Consider the following 14,367-nt stretch of genomic DNA (forward strand, 5'->3'; position numbering starts at 1 on the left):
TCTTGAAGCTGTCATTGACAACAAAGGCTTTTGTACAAAGTATTAGATAAATTTCAGTAAGCGTCTTCAATACTTTTTCCCTGTGCCATTCCACATTATTACAAATAACTTCATTTCTGGACCTTTGTGGTTTGATTTCTTTATATGTATGGATCACTTGGGTTGTTACCAACATCTGGTGAAATTTCATGTCATTAGCACCTTTAGTAATATATTTACTGAGAAAAATGGTGATGTGTTCAATACTTATTTTACGCGCTGTATGATAGCTTTGTAGAGACATAATAGAGTGCTATGTGAATGGATAAATGAGGGCACAGATTGTAGTGTGAAGCACTTTGAGTATTTTGGTTGGATAGAAAGGTGCCATATAAGTACAGTCACCATTTGGTTACAAGCTTTGTGTAGAGACCGAAAGAACAAGATCGCAAATACTAGCGGCCGAAAAGAGTTTCCTCCGCAGGGTGGCTGGGCTCTCCCTCAGAGATAGGGTGAGAAGCTCGGTCATCCGTGAGGGACTCAGAGTAGAGCCGCTGCTCCTCCACGTCAAGAGGAGCCAGTTGAGGTGGCTCGGGCATCTGGTTAGGATGCCTCCTGGACGCCTCCCTGGTTAGGTGTTCTGGGCACGTCCCACTGGGAGGAGGCCCAGAGGAAGAACCAGGACACGCTGGATGGACTTTGTTTCTTGGCTGGCCTGGGAATGCCTTGAGATTCCCCCAGATGAGCTGGACCAAAGTGGCTGGGGAGAGGGAAGTCTGGGTCTCTCTGCTTAGGCTGCTGCCCCTGCGACCCAACCCCGGATAAGCGGAAGAAAACAGACAGATGGACGAACGGACATTTACTGGGAGGTGACCTCCCAAAAATTCATTTTCATAAAAGCCATAATTGGGTCACACCAGTATCTCTACCACATCATCTTCATACAGGCTACTTCTGATATGTTCTGCTGGACTGTTACAGGATATGTGTCATGTACAGGTGTGATGGATTGTACAAACCAATAGTGTACATTATTATATAATGTACACTATTATTTCTAATTTTTATCCAACAACAAATCAATTCACTATAACCGGACAGTGCAATTTATCTGGATGTGCTTGTTTGTTTGTTTGTTTGTTTGTTTGTTTGTTTGTTTGTTTGTTTGTTTGTTTGTTTGTTTGTTTGTTTGTTTAACGATAACAAAGCCTACATAAAATAGAAGTAATGGCTTTCTACTTCTTATATTTGTTTCAAATGAAAGGAGTAGAAAGTTCAGATAATTGTGTGAAAATGTAATGAGTAGAAGTAAAAGGTCAGCTGAAAAGCAAATACTCAAAATAAAGATAGATAAAGAATTCTACTTAAGTACAACAACAAAGTATTTGTATTTTGTGACTTTACAATTCTGGTAGTTCTTTTGTTTCCTGTAAGTCAATTTTATTTATTTAGCACCTTTCACAGACATTTCATAAAGTACTTTACATATAAAACAAACTAAAACAATTCTACACAGATAATACACAATGACACAAAATAAAATGAGTTAAAAGCTTTTCTGTACCACTGTTTTTCAAAGTGAAGGCTGCCAGGTAGCGCTAAGGGGTATAATAAAGGTTTAAAACATGTCAGGTAATAAAATTCTTCTGCTAAACAAATGTAATAATTATTGAGTAGTGCATAAAAGTGAGAAAAACATTCTAAAAGTTGATGTATTTTTTTACATAATGGCATGGCATGAAACAGTTTGGGAATCCCTGCTGTTATTGAGCACCACCGTTATCCTGCCCCTGAGCTGTTGGCTTAGTAACTGCAGCCCCCTGTGCAATGAATAGCCCTGCCATATAAGAAAAGAATCACCTAAMTCAGTTTGTTAAACCAGTTAAAAGTATATTAGACAGTTTATTGCTTCTCTTCTGCTCATACTCCATCTCAGAAATTCCCCGGAACTGTTACTTTTTTAATGAGTTTACTGCAACATTTAAGCCAGACCAAAGTGGAGATGTTTACCCATTATCCCTAGCACCATGTTTGATGAAGACCAAACATGTTAAACACAGAGGCAGATGTCGCTATGAGATCTGGGTACAGCACAACCACTGAGTATTAGAACCCAAACGAGATCACCCAACAGAACAAAGGTCTAATACTGTATTACCAGCAGTTTGATGAAAGAATGGCTAAAACACAAGAATTGAAGTTTTACACTGGACCATTTAAAATCCAGAACTTAACTCAGTTGGACAAGAACATTATGAACACTGTGAAAAAAAAATCAACGCCTGCGAAATTTAGTCACATCTCTTTCCAAAGCAACGATGAAACAGAGCAGAATTGTCTCCTGACAGCAGAGGAAGACATGATTACGTTTAAGTGGCTGAAAATCTCCAGTATGTTTATATCCAGGTAATCCACTCAGTAATCAWACATAAACAGCCAAATGTTGGCCAAAAAAATGCTGAAAAAGATAGCTGGGTGTCAGTGTTAGTGTTTAATACTGAGCCAAGTGTTTCCGTATACAGATGAATTTAACTGAGCCCTCCCAAGTCAGTTTGTTTATCAGAATTTGTTGCCATGTCTTAGTGACTAATATGAACGATTAACATCTGCCATCTTTTCTGTATTTGGGCTGGAAATGACTTTCTGATAGCAGGCAAAATGCCAGCTGGCAGTAGGATGGTATGAGGAATGTATGAGAGTTTGGGAAGCACCATCAGCCCACACACTGAATGTCAGCACAGCACTGAAACAACTGGATTATGACAAGAACATGGTCTATCTAAAATATTAGACCAGATTAGACAATGTATCAGCAACAAACTTTGTGATAAATGTGATGTCTTTATTTTTGATTTTATCTTAAAACACCCATATTTTACAGACTGATTCTACTCAGTCTGTTACTGTGTTTACTGTGATCATTTGTAGCTGCAAATCCAGTGGTTACTTCCTGCAAGTTTTATTAAATTTAATTCATTTGTTTACTTTATGGTATACAGTATTTTAGCAACAGACAGACTTGCCTACACTCACCCCMTCCCTCCACTCACATACATCCACACAAGACCAGACTTTCCAAAGGGGTCAGCCAGGCTGTAGAGTGCCCTAAAAGGGTATTGTTAGTAGTGTTGTTTTTAGTATTCTCACCATATCTGTTTTGCTTCTACACTTTGTAACCAAGAATGTTGGTAGAAGATATTGTGCTCCAATGTTTACCATCCATCCATCCCTACATTCATCATCATTTGCTTTATCCAGAGTCGGGTTGTGGTTGCAGCAGCATGAGCAGAGAGGCCCAGACCTCTGTTTCCCCTGCCACCTGTCCAGCTCTTCTGGGAGGACTCCAAGGCATTCCCAGTCCAGCAGAGTCTCTCCGTGTGTCCTGTGTCTTCACCGGGGTCTCCTCCTAGAAGGACATGCATGAAGCACCTCCCAAGGGAGGCGTCCAGGAGGCATCCTTACCAGGTGAATCACCTCAACTGACTCCTTTCAATGTGGAGAGAGCAGCAGCTGTACTCTGAGTCTCTTCCAGATAACTGGACTTCTCACCTTAACTCTAAGGGAGATACTAGCAGAGAAAACTGCTTGTATCTGCAATCTCGTTCTTTCGATCATTACCCAAAGTTTGTGACTATAGGTAAAGATAGGAACGTAGACTGACAGCTAAATAGTAAATGGACTGTACTTACATAGCGCTTTTCTATCAAACCAGAATATTCAAAGYGCTTTACACTACAATCTGTCCTCATTTACCCATTCACACAGCAATCTACTAGAGAGTTACTACAAAAGTAAWACAGGTAAATCAATCTACAGAGACTAATCAGTGCTTTAAATCAYATTCATACACTGATGGGACACACATCAGATGCAGCGGGGGTTTATTTGTCTTTCTCAGGTACATGTTGATATGACTGAATAGCGGGAATCGAACCCCCAACTAGCTGATTAGAGGACGATTCCCATAACCACTTATCCACAGCCACCCYACTGGTTCACAGAGTCTTACTGCACAACAACAGACTGGTACAAAGTCTGCAAAATTGCATAAGTTGCACTAAACCATCTGTCAATCTGCCGCTCCATTCTTCCCTCACTCGAACAAAACCCCAAGATACAATGTTTTTSAATATTTGAATATTGTTTGAGCAAATTGTCACTCAGAGCAGCCTGAAACTGTCATTGCCCAGTACTATACTTTGGCCAGGACTCCTTCTTCTCTGCATTAGATAGAGACCGGATGGAGTGAATGAGACAACGATTAGTCCAACAATCATCTGCGCTGATCCTTTTTCTCGTGTTAAGCACATGATGGCGGTCTCTTTGACACAGTCAATAAAATGCCATAGCTTAGAGTGAGGATGCATCCATTTAGTTTKGAGCTTATTCTTTTGACATAAAACKGAGTTGTTATAGTCCAGGTTGTCCTCATAGTGCTCAATAAGCAAAAGGGTAGCTTTGGAGTTAACACTTCTAATTCCTTCTCTCTCYATAAGTGGTGGTTTTGCCTGACTCTGGTATTAAAATCTCCAAAGAGGATTAGTCAGTCTTCCTTGGGGAATTCAGATTGAATTCCATCTAGGTCTTGCTTTGCATCAGGAGWTGGAGGATATGCATTAACAGTAGCYATTAGATTAGTAATAGGAATATTTAACAACTTTAAGGCAGGGGCTTGCATCCTCATTAATCCTGCCGTGCATAGACACACACACGGGCAGAAAAATTATTAGTCTGCCTTTATGTTTCAGCAGCAGGTATAAATCAGTCTGAATCATTCAAGTGGTTCACTGATGATATGACTGATGGCATGACTCATCAGGAGAAAATCTTTAAACACAGTCTAAAGTCTATCAGTGTCTCAATTCAAGTACAGGTAAATCCAGTTCCTCTTTGATTTTTTTTCTTCTTGCATTATTTTAACACTTTAGGACAGCTGTTGACCCAGATGTTTCATGAACATAATCACCTGTTTTCACTCCTTAATAACAGACAATAAGCTCAGGATGGAAGTTCATTCTCCATCACTGCAGTCTGCATCACTCCCAGCTGCTCCCACCTTTTTGTCTTGCATGTTTTGATTTTTGTTTAGTCCCTGGGGGATTTTTCTGGCCAGGAAGTGGAGGAGGTAGCAAACAAAGACAAATACAATTACAATGAAACGAATGACACACAAACACATGGTTTTCTCTCGTCTGCATTTATTTTACTGCATAATGACAGCAACACCTGGCCGAACTTCCTGCACAGTGGCTTATGGTAAAGAGACTCACAAACGTGGTCGTTAAATTTAATTTACAGTCGCTCTCTGTGGAGCTGGAAAACTATAACTTCTGATTGCATTGGCACCTGTCAGTATAAACAGTGAGTGAGTTTGGATGTTGGTTGAGTTGGTCGTGGCTCAAGTCAGAGGAGAGAGTTGTGTCCATGGCACTGCAAGCTAACATTCGTACATGTTGATTCTCACTGTCTTCAACTGTTGCTTAACATCTGGATATAAATACTTTTCTTTCAGGCACACCTTGTCAAAAACATTTATTTACCACTACAGTTAACCAGGAAGAGGACTCTGCATCACAAAGCAAAGATGAGCCTGATGTTGAAATGCTCTTGGTCAGTCAATCAGCCTCCCAATTGCAGCTTGTGGGATGTGTTTATATGCAGCTTAAARTCCTGCTGCAACATTGTAACTGAGCTGATGTCTGAAGTTTACATTGTGCTGATTTCACTCCTTCCATTCCACTAGAGGGCTCCATAGGTTATTTACTTTTATTTTGAAGYGCTTTGTAGGAAACAGGAAGTGACATTGTTGAAACAGAAAGTGACTCTTGCCACCTGAAAAGTAACAAGTTATCTCAATAATCTTTAGAACAAAATATCTTCATTTACAGTTTAAAATCATTGCCCTTCATGGTGAGTTTTTTTTTTTACTTTATTAAGCTTCTGTGTAATTGCTTGGATTTATTAAAGGTAAAGATGCTTTATTTGTCATCAGTGCATGTTCCCATGCAAGGATGAAATTTGTGCTCTGCATTTGAGCCACCGCACTTGAGAAACACCCAAGTGGAGCAGCGGGCAGCTATGTGAGCACCCGGGGAGCAGTAGGGGGTTAGGTGTCTTGCTCAAGGACATCATGACATGCAGGAATGGTGGGGAATCAAGCCTGTGACTTTCTGGTCTCAAGTTGGCTGCTCCACCACTACACCACAGCCGCCCCGATGTGAAGAAACATTGTCCTTTGCCCAGACATAGGTTACCGCAGTGGCGGATCTAGGATTTTTTTTGAATAAGGGGCCACAATAATTTTAGAGGGGCCAAATATTTATTTAACATTTACAGATACAAATCTCTGATTTTGGTATGATACATTTAACCAGTCACAAATGTTCTGCTGGGAGTTGGGTCTTGGGGGTGTGGACAGCTCTGTGGTAGGTTGGACTGTTGGTCCTGATTTCTGACGGTCCTCTGGGCTCTGTCCGTCCATGGTCTAGGGCTCCCCTGGCCTGGAAGTCTATCCAGAGAAAGAGGTACTGGGGTCTCACTCCCTGGGTGGCTCTCGGCAAACAAGGGTGCCTACCGGGGTCAGCAAGGGAGCTGACTTCCTGTGGGAGCATTTCTCCCCATCCCTCGCTGCATACCTCCACCTTCTTCATTTTCAACTCCACTCATGTAGGGATTTTGAGGTGCAGGTGTGTTACAAGGAGCAATGTTTTAATCTCCATTTGCCATAACCACCTGTGCCCAAATTTCACACCCTAGACATTCACTTTTAACATCCTCATGACATTCACATATAGGAACGTGGGGGTGGGCACTCTTATGGCACGCAACTGGCGAGGTGGAATCACTCTCACCACTGATGCCTGCGCCCAATCCCAATGGCTGCTTGTAGACATTTAGGGTTTTGGGTTAGATTTGGGGTGGGCTGCAGCCCTGCTGTTGCTGAGGCAAAAGCTTGGATATAGAAGGATTTTGATGATGCCTTGTATTAAGACTCTCAATGGGCTCCAAGGAGATGGCAAACCATTCGGAGTTGGAAGCTGAATCTGAGGACTTCGGGATAAGTCCTTCCATAAATCGAGCTGAGTTAACAAACTTAGTGACGGCAGAGTTCCAGGAGTGGACAAGATCAGATCTTGATTTCCTTAAGGCTCTAGACATTGTGGGACTGYCTTGGTTGACATGCCTTTGCRACATCAGCACCTCCAAATCTGAGGTCGTGGTCTTCAGTCAGAAAAGGGTAGATTGTATTCTCTGGGTTTGGGGTGAGGTTCTGCCTCAAGTGGAGGAGTTGAAATATCWTGGAGTTTTGTTCAYGAGTAACAGAAGAATGGAGCATGAGATTGATAGACRTATTGGTGCTGCTTACTGCAGTATTGTGGTACCGATCTGTTATGGTGAAGAGGGAGCTGAGTTATAAGGCAAAATTCTGTGTTTACTGGTCAGTCTGTTTCTACCCTCACCTATGGTCAAAGAGTTTGGGTAGTGACCGAAAGAATGAGATTGCAGTGGTCAAAATAAGATTTTTTTCTTGTAGGGTAGCTGGACTTTCCTTTAGGGATAGGGTGAGAAGTTTAGTTATTCAGAGAGATTCAGATTAGTGCTCCTCCACATCAAGAGGAGCCAGTTGAGGTGGTTCATCTGGCAAGGATGCCTCCTGGATAACTCCCTAGGGAGGTGCTTTAGGCATGTCCAACAGGGAGAAGACCCTGTGGAAGTTTCAGGACATGCTGGAGAGACTACAGTATGTTTCTATTTTGACCTGGGAACGCCTTGGAAACCTCCCAAAAGAGCTGCAAGAGGTGGCTGGGGAAAGAGAGGTCTGGGCCTCCCTGCTTAAGCTGCTGCCCCCACRACCTAACTCAGAATAAGCAGAAGATAATGAATGGATGGCATTTTTTATTTTGTATTATACAGAACATTTAGAATTTTTATACATAATATTTATGAAATCCTGCATTTTAAACAAAAGAAATAGATCAAAATACAGAGATCAAAGGTTAAGTAACACGAAACTGATTCTCACATGAACGACGGATGTTTACTTTCTATGGCCTTTGAGACACTGTTTAATGTTTTTATTTCTCTTAATGATGTGTGAGTTCACAGAACAACCTCCTATTGTTCATTTTATGATTTCCTGAGGTGTTTGAAAGTACTTTGCTGCCACTTTAGCAGATGAAAATCTGAACAAGAGCCATATTTCCTGCCCAAAGCTATTTATAAAGCTTTAACAAAACAAACACAAACGAGCTCAGAGGCTTTTGACCTGCAGCAACAGGGGAGGAAATGGGCGATGCTCCTGAGGGACGCTGCAGTTTAGCTCCATGCATACAGACCTGCATACATGACTGCACTCAATACTTTAGGGTCCCTGTTTCAGCTTTGAATTCATACATGACCTTCCCCCCAGCTAAAAAAATAATAAATATTAATCGGCTCTTTCACTGATTATCGCTCATAAYGAGCCACTGTTTGAGCTGGTGGTGTGTGTGTGTGAAAGTGTGTGTGTGTGTGGTGGGGGTGGGGGGGGTGCAAGTGTTGAAAACATTTTTACTTTAATAAAGTGCAATGAGTTGAGTTGGATGAACTGTAAGAATATTCATCATGATATCATAAATTCAACCAGGAAAGCTTGAAACGCATACCTTACATGGTCTTACTCAGCATGTTAGAAGGGAGAGTCAAGTCTTAAGTTCACAGGTCAAAGGCTTGTCTCATTTGTGYTCATGATTAATTAGTCATATTAATTTTATGATAAGGCAGTGATGAGTCAGGATTTTYATTTTTATTATGGAAGCCTTGCCTTAAATGCTCTTTGATGTTCAGTTCAGCAACTTGTTCAGTTTGTTCATGAAAATTTAAACCTTTAAAGAAACTGAGAAAAATCTAATCTCTAAGCTTCCCTTCAAACTGGATGACAAATCAGTCATTAGTATTTGCATGGTCTTGGTCAGGACTTCAGGCAGTGGGAGACAGGAAGAGACACAAAACTTTTATTGCGAGGCTGTTGGGGTTTATTTTGGTGATAGAGTATCAGGAGCATGGTGGCATTGGGAAGTTGGGCCAATGTACATCGTAATGTCATTGAAACCACCGAGTGCAGATGTTATACCTGTGGTGGTAACAGTGGTCGGATGTTTCAGCATGAAAAAGCATCCTGATGAGTTGTACCAAGATATGCAAATATTTCCAGGTCAGGCTGATGGAGAGTGYTTCTGGGACACTAAAAGCTCTGATATGATCTATTGGAGTACGTGTTGGGGATGACTCACAAATCTGAGCTCACAATCTGTAAAAGTATCTGGGTTAAAGCACTTGTACTGTATTATACATTTGGTGTATTGTCATTAAGGTCTATTTTTAAACAAATATGTCCCTCTCACATTAACAACCAACTTTTCTTCTACTATGTTTTGTACTCTGAAATGTCTGCAGTCTTTGCAGCATGTTGTGAAATGATCACACCTCCCATTTTCCAAATCTCTTCTTTAAACAAGAGTCTGTCAGAGACAAATGTCACAGTTTGTCTCAGCATGTCTAAACAGCAGAACTGTTCCTCTTGCCTCAGYAATGAGTTGCTGCTTCCACTTTCTTTCTTGCTGCCAAGCACTCTTAATGAATGATATCTCCAYTGTATAATCTGCAAAATATATGTTTGTGTTAAAGGTACTTCACAGTGTAGGAAGYGGTTTTCACATTCACAGACATTATGTAAAAAATTTTGTTTGAGACATAGTCATACCTACTTTGTTCATGTTATTACTGGGATCAAAGGGTTTACTTTGTTTTTTGTTTTAAGACCAGATTCAGTGTTTTAACACKAAGGTTAACAAAGATAAGGAAAATAATTATAGGAGAAAATACATTTTCTGTGAAAACATTGTCTAAATGCTGAATTCTGAATGACTGATGAAATTTGGTGAAGAAGCCAAAACACACACACAATCAGAGCACCCTCTATAAGCTAAAATGAAATTTAGCTAAAAGCCAAAAATAGCAAAATACTAACTAAAAGCTAAAAGTACCAAAAGACTTGCTAAAAGTAGCAAAAGTTTTAGAGTTTAAATCTAGCTAAAAGTAACGATGGTAGTTAAAAGTAGCAAAATTGTTGCTGAAAATGGCAACAGTGAATAAAATTAGCAAAATGGTAGATAAAGGTAACAAAACTCTAGTTAAAAGTACTGAAATACTAACCAAAGTTGTCAGAGTAGATAGAAGCCAAAAGTGCAAAAATATGCCTAAAAGCTAAAATCAGAAAACAGGCTAAATAAATCACGATTTGTGCTTTTTAGTGTTTAGTATTTTGTGTTTTGAGGTTTATTTTTTAATTAAAATATTTAGTTTCAGTTTTTTCTCTGTGCTCAGTATTTTTTTTTTATTTTTTTATTATTATTATTTTTTTGCCTCTCTGTAGTTCCTCAGCTCGTGCTCCGGGCCGTTCACTCTCACCTGTTCCCAGTTGCCATTTTGCCCAGATTACTCCATTCCTCTTATCAGCCCCTCGTTCAGTCTGTTAGCTTTCCACATCAGTCTGGCGTTGTCTGTGTTTTCTTTATTCCCATGTCTGGTTCTTCTCTTTGTTTAACTTATGTTTTCTTACACTGTAGTTTTTGCTGCCACGTCAGCCTTTTATTTTTGTGAGGTTGTGCAGAATGACCCAGGGTGCAGGCAAAATCCAAAAGATTTATTTAACAAAAAGAGCTGGCGAGGCAGCTTCAAAAATACTCTCAAGGAGATCTCTCAGAAGAAACAAGAACACGAGTAACACKGGATGACACCACATTGGCTGGTAACAGTACAATGAATGGACAAGGCACAGAAGACAGAACACAGAATATAAGGAGAAACTATTTAAGGACAATAAGAAACACCTGGAGGAGACAAGAAGAAACAGGTGAGCATGGGCGGGGCTGGAGCAGGGCAGAGACACACAGGGGAACACTGAAACACTAGAAAACTAAGGTAGARAAACACGCAGACCATGGCAATTTTTGTTAAATWAATCTTAAGTTTTAACTTTTTCTTGAGCTCCTTGAGTTCAGTTTGTATTCCTGGGTTCAACATCCACAAAACAGCTTACCAAAAGCTAAAAGTAGCCCAAGAAATTAAAAACATAGTCAGTTTGCTGAAGCAGATTTCACAGAGAACAACGTTTTTGGTATTGAAGTGTATTTCTACTCAGAAAGTAGCTGTGAATAAAATTCAATATTTAAAAAAACAACGAATAAAGGTCACAAAAACAAAAGTCTTAGCTCCTGTCTCCTRATCTGAACATTTTTATACATACAGTAAATGACAAAATAGCACTACGTATGCAGAAGAAATTAGATTGCAAAATGTTTTCTGTAAAATAAAGAACAAGATAATAATTGTGTGAATGTTGACAGTATTTACACAATGAACTTTCTTAAAGCCTAAAGCCTTTTTAAATCAGATTTTTGCCTTCAGTACTTCAAGGAGCATTGAGTCAGGGGTGGAACATTGACATGAATGTATGGTGGGCTTATGAGAGGACCTTTATGTGTTACAGAGGTCAGTAAAGGAGAGCTTTTATATTTAGTTTCCTTTCCTCTTTAAAGAAGAAAGAAGACTCAGATTTTAAATGTAAAGTCCTTGACTTGGAACTGCTGATCTAGCCATTACTGTACAGGAGCACAAATTACAAGCTCATCAATCATGGCTGGAGACCTCAAGAGTCCAAATATTCTCCCAGTCTTTCAAACTGCAACAGTGACTCTGTTAATTGCAGCGCAGGAGAGAGACAGGATTAAGGAAGTAGGAGGGTGACTGAAGTATTTGTGGGTGTGTGTGCATAATGACATTTTGTTTCCAGAAAGAGATTAAAGGCAGTCAGAGCAAACACGAGGTTACACACAGAGAGACTTGGAGAAATGTTGAGATGTTGATTTCTTTCCAAAGACAGGCTCAGACTGGCAAGAAGATCKGCATTTTGTAAATTTGCTAAATGTTCCTTTCCAATTCTCTACTAGCCTGGCCCTTGCCTTCCTACAGTTCCGCTCAGTTCTAGTTTCCCTTCATTGCTCYGTCTGGGATTTCTCCCACAGACAAGGATTTCTTCAGGAGAATTTTGTTCGGGCTAATCAGAGAACAGAAGGTGGAGTTTTGAACGACGTTGATTTTCTGTGCAGTGTCTGCTTGTAGTTTATTTTACCTGGGCCAATCAGCAAACAGAAGGTGAAGTTTTGAACAATGTTGATTTTCGACGCAATGTCTGCTTGTGAGTTTAGCATACGGGAGTGGAGGAAGTGAGTGAAGCCAGTCTGTGTTGATAAGGCTTCCAAATTAAATTAAATTTGTCTGACAAAGCAGCAGCTCTCATTTACAGTCATCTCGTTCGGCTCGGTACTTCTCTCAGTAGGGTTGTTTACAGCGCACGCAATTTCYGGTTAGCTTCATAGCTTAGCCTCCTTCACAGTGGAGCTGGCATACACATACATCGCAGCCAACTGATCCAATCATTTTAAACTTCAGCAGAGGCCACGCCTCCAGTAAGAATCGCTTCTCTATAGCCGAGAGTCCAGACCCTTGTATGAAGCCAAGTGAAGAACAAGGGTCTGGTTTTAACCAGGCTAATTCTCTACACTTCTTTTACAGTTATTATCACCCACCTCTGCTAGGTAAAGGGGGGCTACAATGTTTCTGCTCATGTGCCTGTGCCTTCAAATGCTGCTTTTATAAAATGCAGAGAAAATACAATATAACCTGCTTGCGTTTTTAGGCAAACACATAAGGCCCTGGGAGCTGCTGTCTATCTCCAGTCACTAGAGGTGAGGTAGGCCTACATCCTGGACAGATTGCATGTCCATCACAGAGATAAATTAGACCAGTGTTTCCCAAAGTTGGGGTCGGGACCCAAAGTGGGGTCCCGAAACATCAAGGTGGGGCCCTGAAAAGATTTTCTGAATTAATTACATTTTTGCCTTAGTTGTTACAAAGGAGTGAGGTTAGTATATTTAAAATGGATGAATGTAGTATAAAAATATTGTTACTATACCCATGTTTTGTTGACCTGATACAAATGTTTATCATCCAAACATAGTTGGGTACAGGTCTCTGTTATTGTTTTTTTGTGGGTCAAAAGCTGAAAAGTTTGGGAACCACTGCACTTTGTTTCCCAAAGTTGGGCTTGGGACCCAGTTGTGGGTCATGAAGCACCTTGGATAATCTCCAGAAATCAATTAAAAGGGTAATAAAATAATTGATGATGTAATATTTTCCCTATAACTATTACAAAAACACAAAATAAGTATAAATAAGCATTTATATTTGTTTACAAGTTGTTTAGATTGTCAAAAAGCCTGTGTTTTTAGGGTTTTTAACAAAGTTCGTGTACTCAGACCAGTAATATTTGGGGTCACAAATTTTTGCCATGAATATTTTGTGGGTCAGAAGACAAAAAGTTTGGGAACCACTGAATTAGAAAACCATTCACACACTCACCCACACCCAGGGACTATTTTGAGTTGCTAAATAACCTAACATTCATGTTTTTGATCTGTGGGAGGAGACCACAGTACTCAGAGAAAATCCACACAYGCACAGAAAGTACATGTAACCTCCACATAGAAAAGCCTCTGGGTTTTTAACATRCAAACTTGTTGCTGTTGACCCTAATAATTAACACTCAAGCTACTGATTGGCCCAATAAATGTTAAGTAACATTAGCCAAGACATAATAAATTGTTCCAACTCAGTTACTTTTACAATGATTGATGTGGTAGCAGCTGAGATTCATCCCCAACACATATTTCAGCACTAATACAATATTCATTACTGGACGATTGTCACTGTCTGTGTCTGTTGTGAGTATTTTTGATTACTCTTGTTTCTGTACTGTCTTTCTGTTTACCTCCTTCTGCCTGTCTTTGCTCCAGCCCCACCCACTCTCACCTGTTCCTCATGTTTGTCTCCCAGGTGTTTCTTGTTTTAGCTCATTAGTTCTCTTTTATTATCTGTTCTATCTTTAGTCTGAGCCGTCTCAGAAAGCAGGATAAGTGAAAATCCTTTTACAGAGCGAGGTAGGTTGATTCAGAGTATCTGCCTTCTACACAGGGTTTGTTAAGCCTGCTTTCTGAAACGGGGTCCAGGTGTCAGAGCTTTGTTGTTTATATCCTGTTCTCCACAGTCACAGTGTTCTGTAGTTCCCAAGTCTGTTAGTATTTTTTGCTGTCACGCCAGCGTTTTTGTTTCTGTTAATAAAACCTTTTGTTGCAACCTTTTTTGGACCAATTTCATTGCAGTTCTGCACCTGGGGTTCAATCCTTTCAAGCCACTTTGCAAGATATTGTACGAAATCACACAAATTTTGACCAAAACAGTTATAACTCCATAATTTCTTAGCACAGGATAAGACTGCAGGTAAAATGC

The sequence above is a fragment of the Austrofundulus limnaeus genome, unplaced genomic scaffold (genome assembly GCF_001266775.1).
Source record: "Austrofundulus limnaeus strain Quisiro unplaced genomic scaffold, Austrofundulus_limnaeus-1.0 Scaffold253, whole genome shotgun sequence".
NCBI classification, from domain to species: domain Eukaryota; kingdom Metazoa; phylum Chordata; class Actinopteri; order Cyprinodontiformes; family Rivulidae; genus Austrofundulus; species Austrofundulus limnaeus.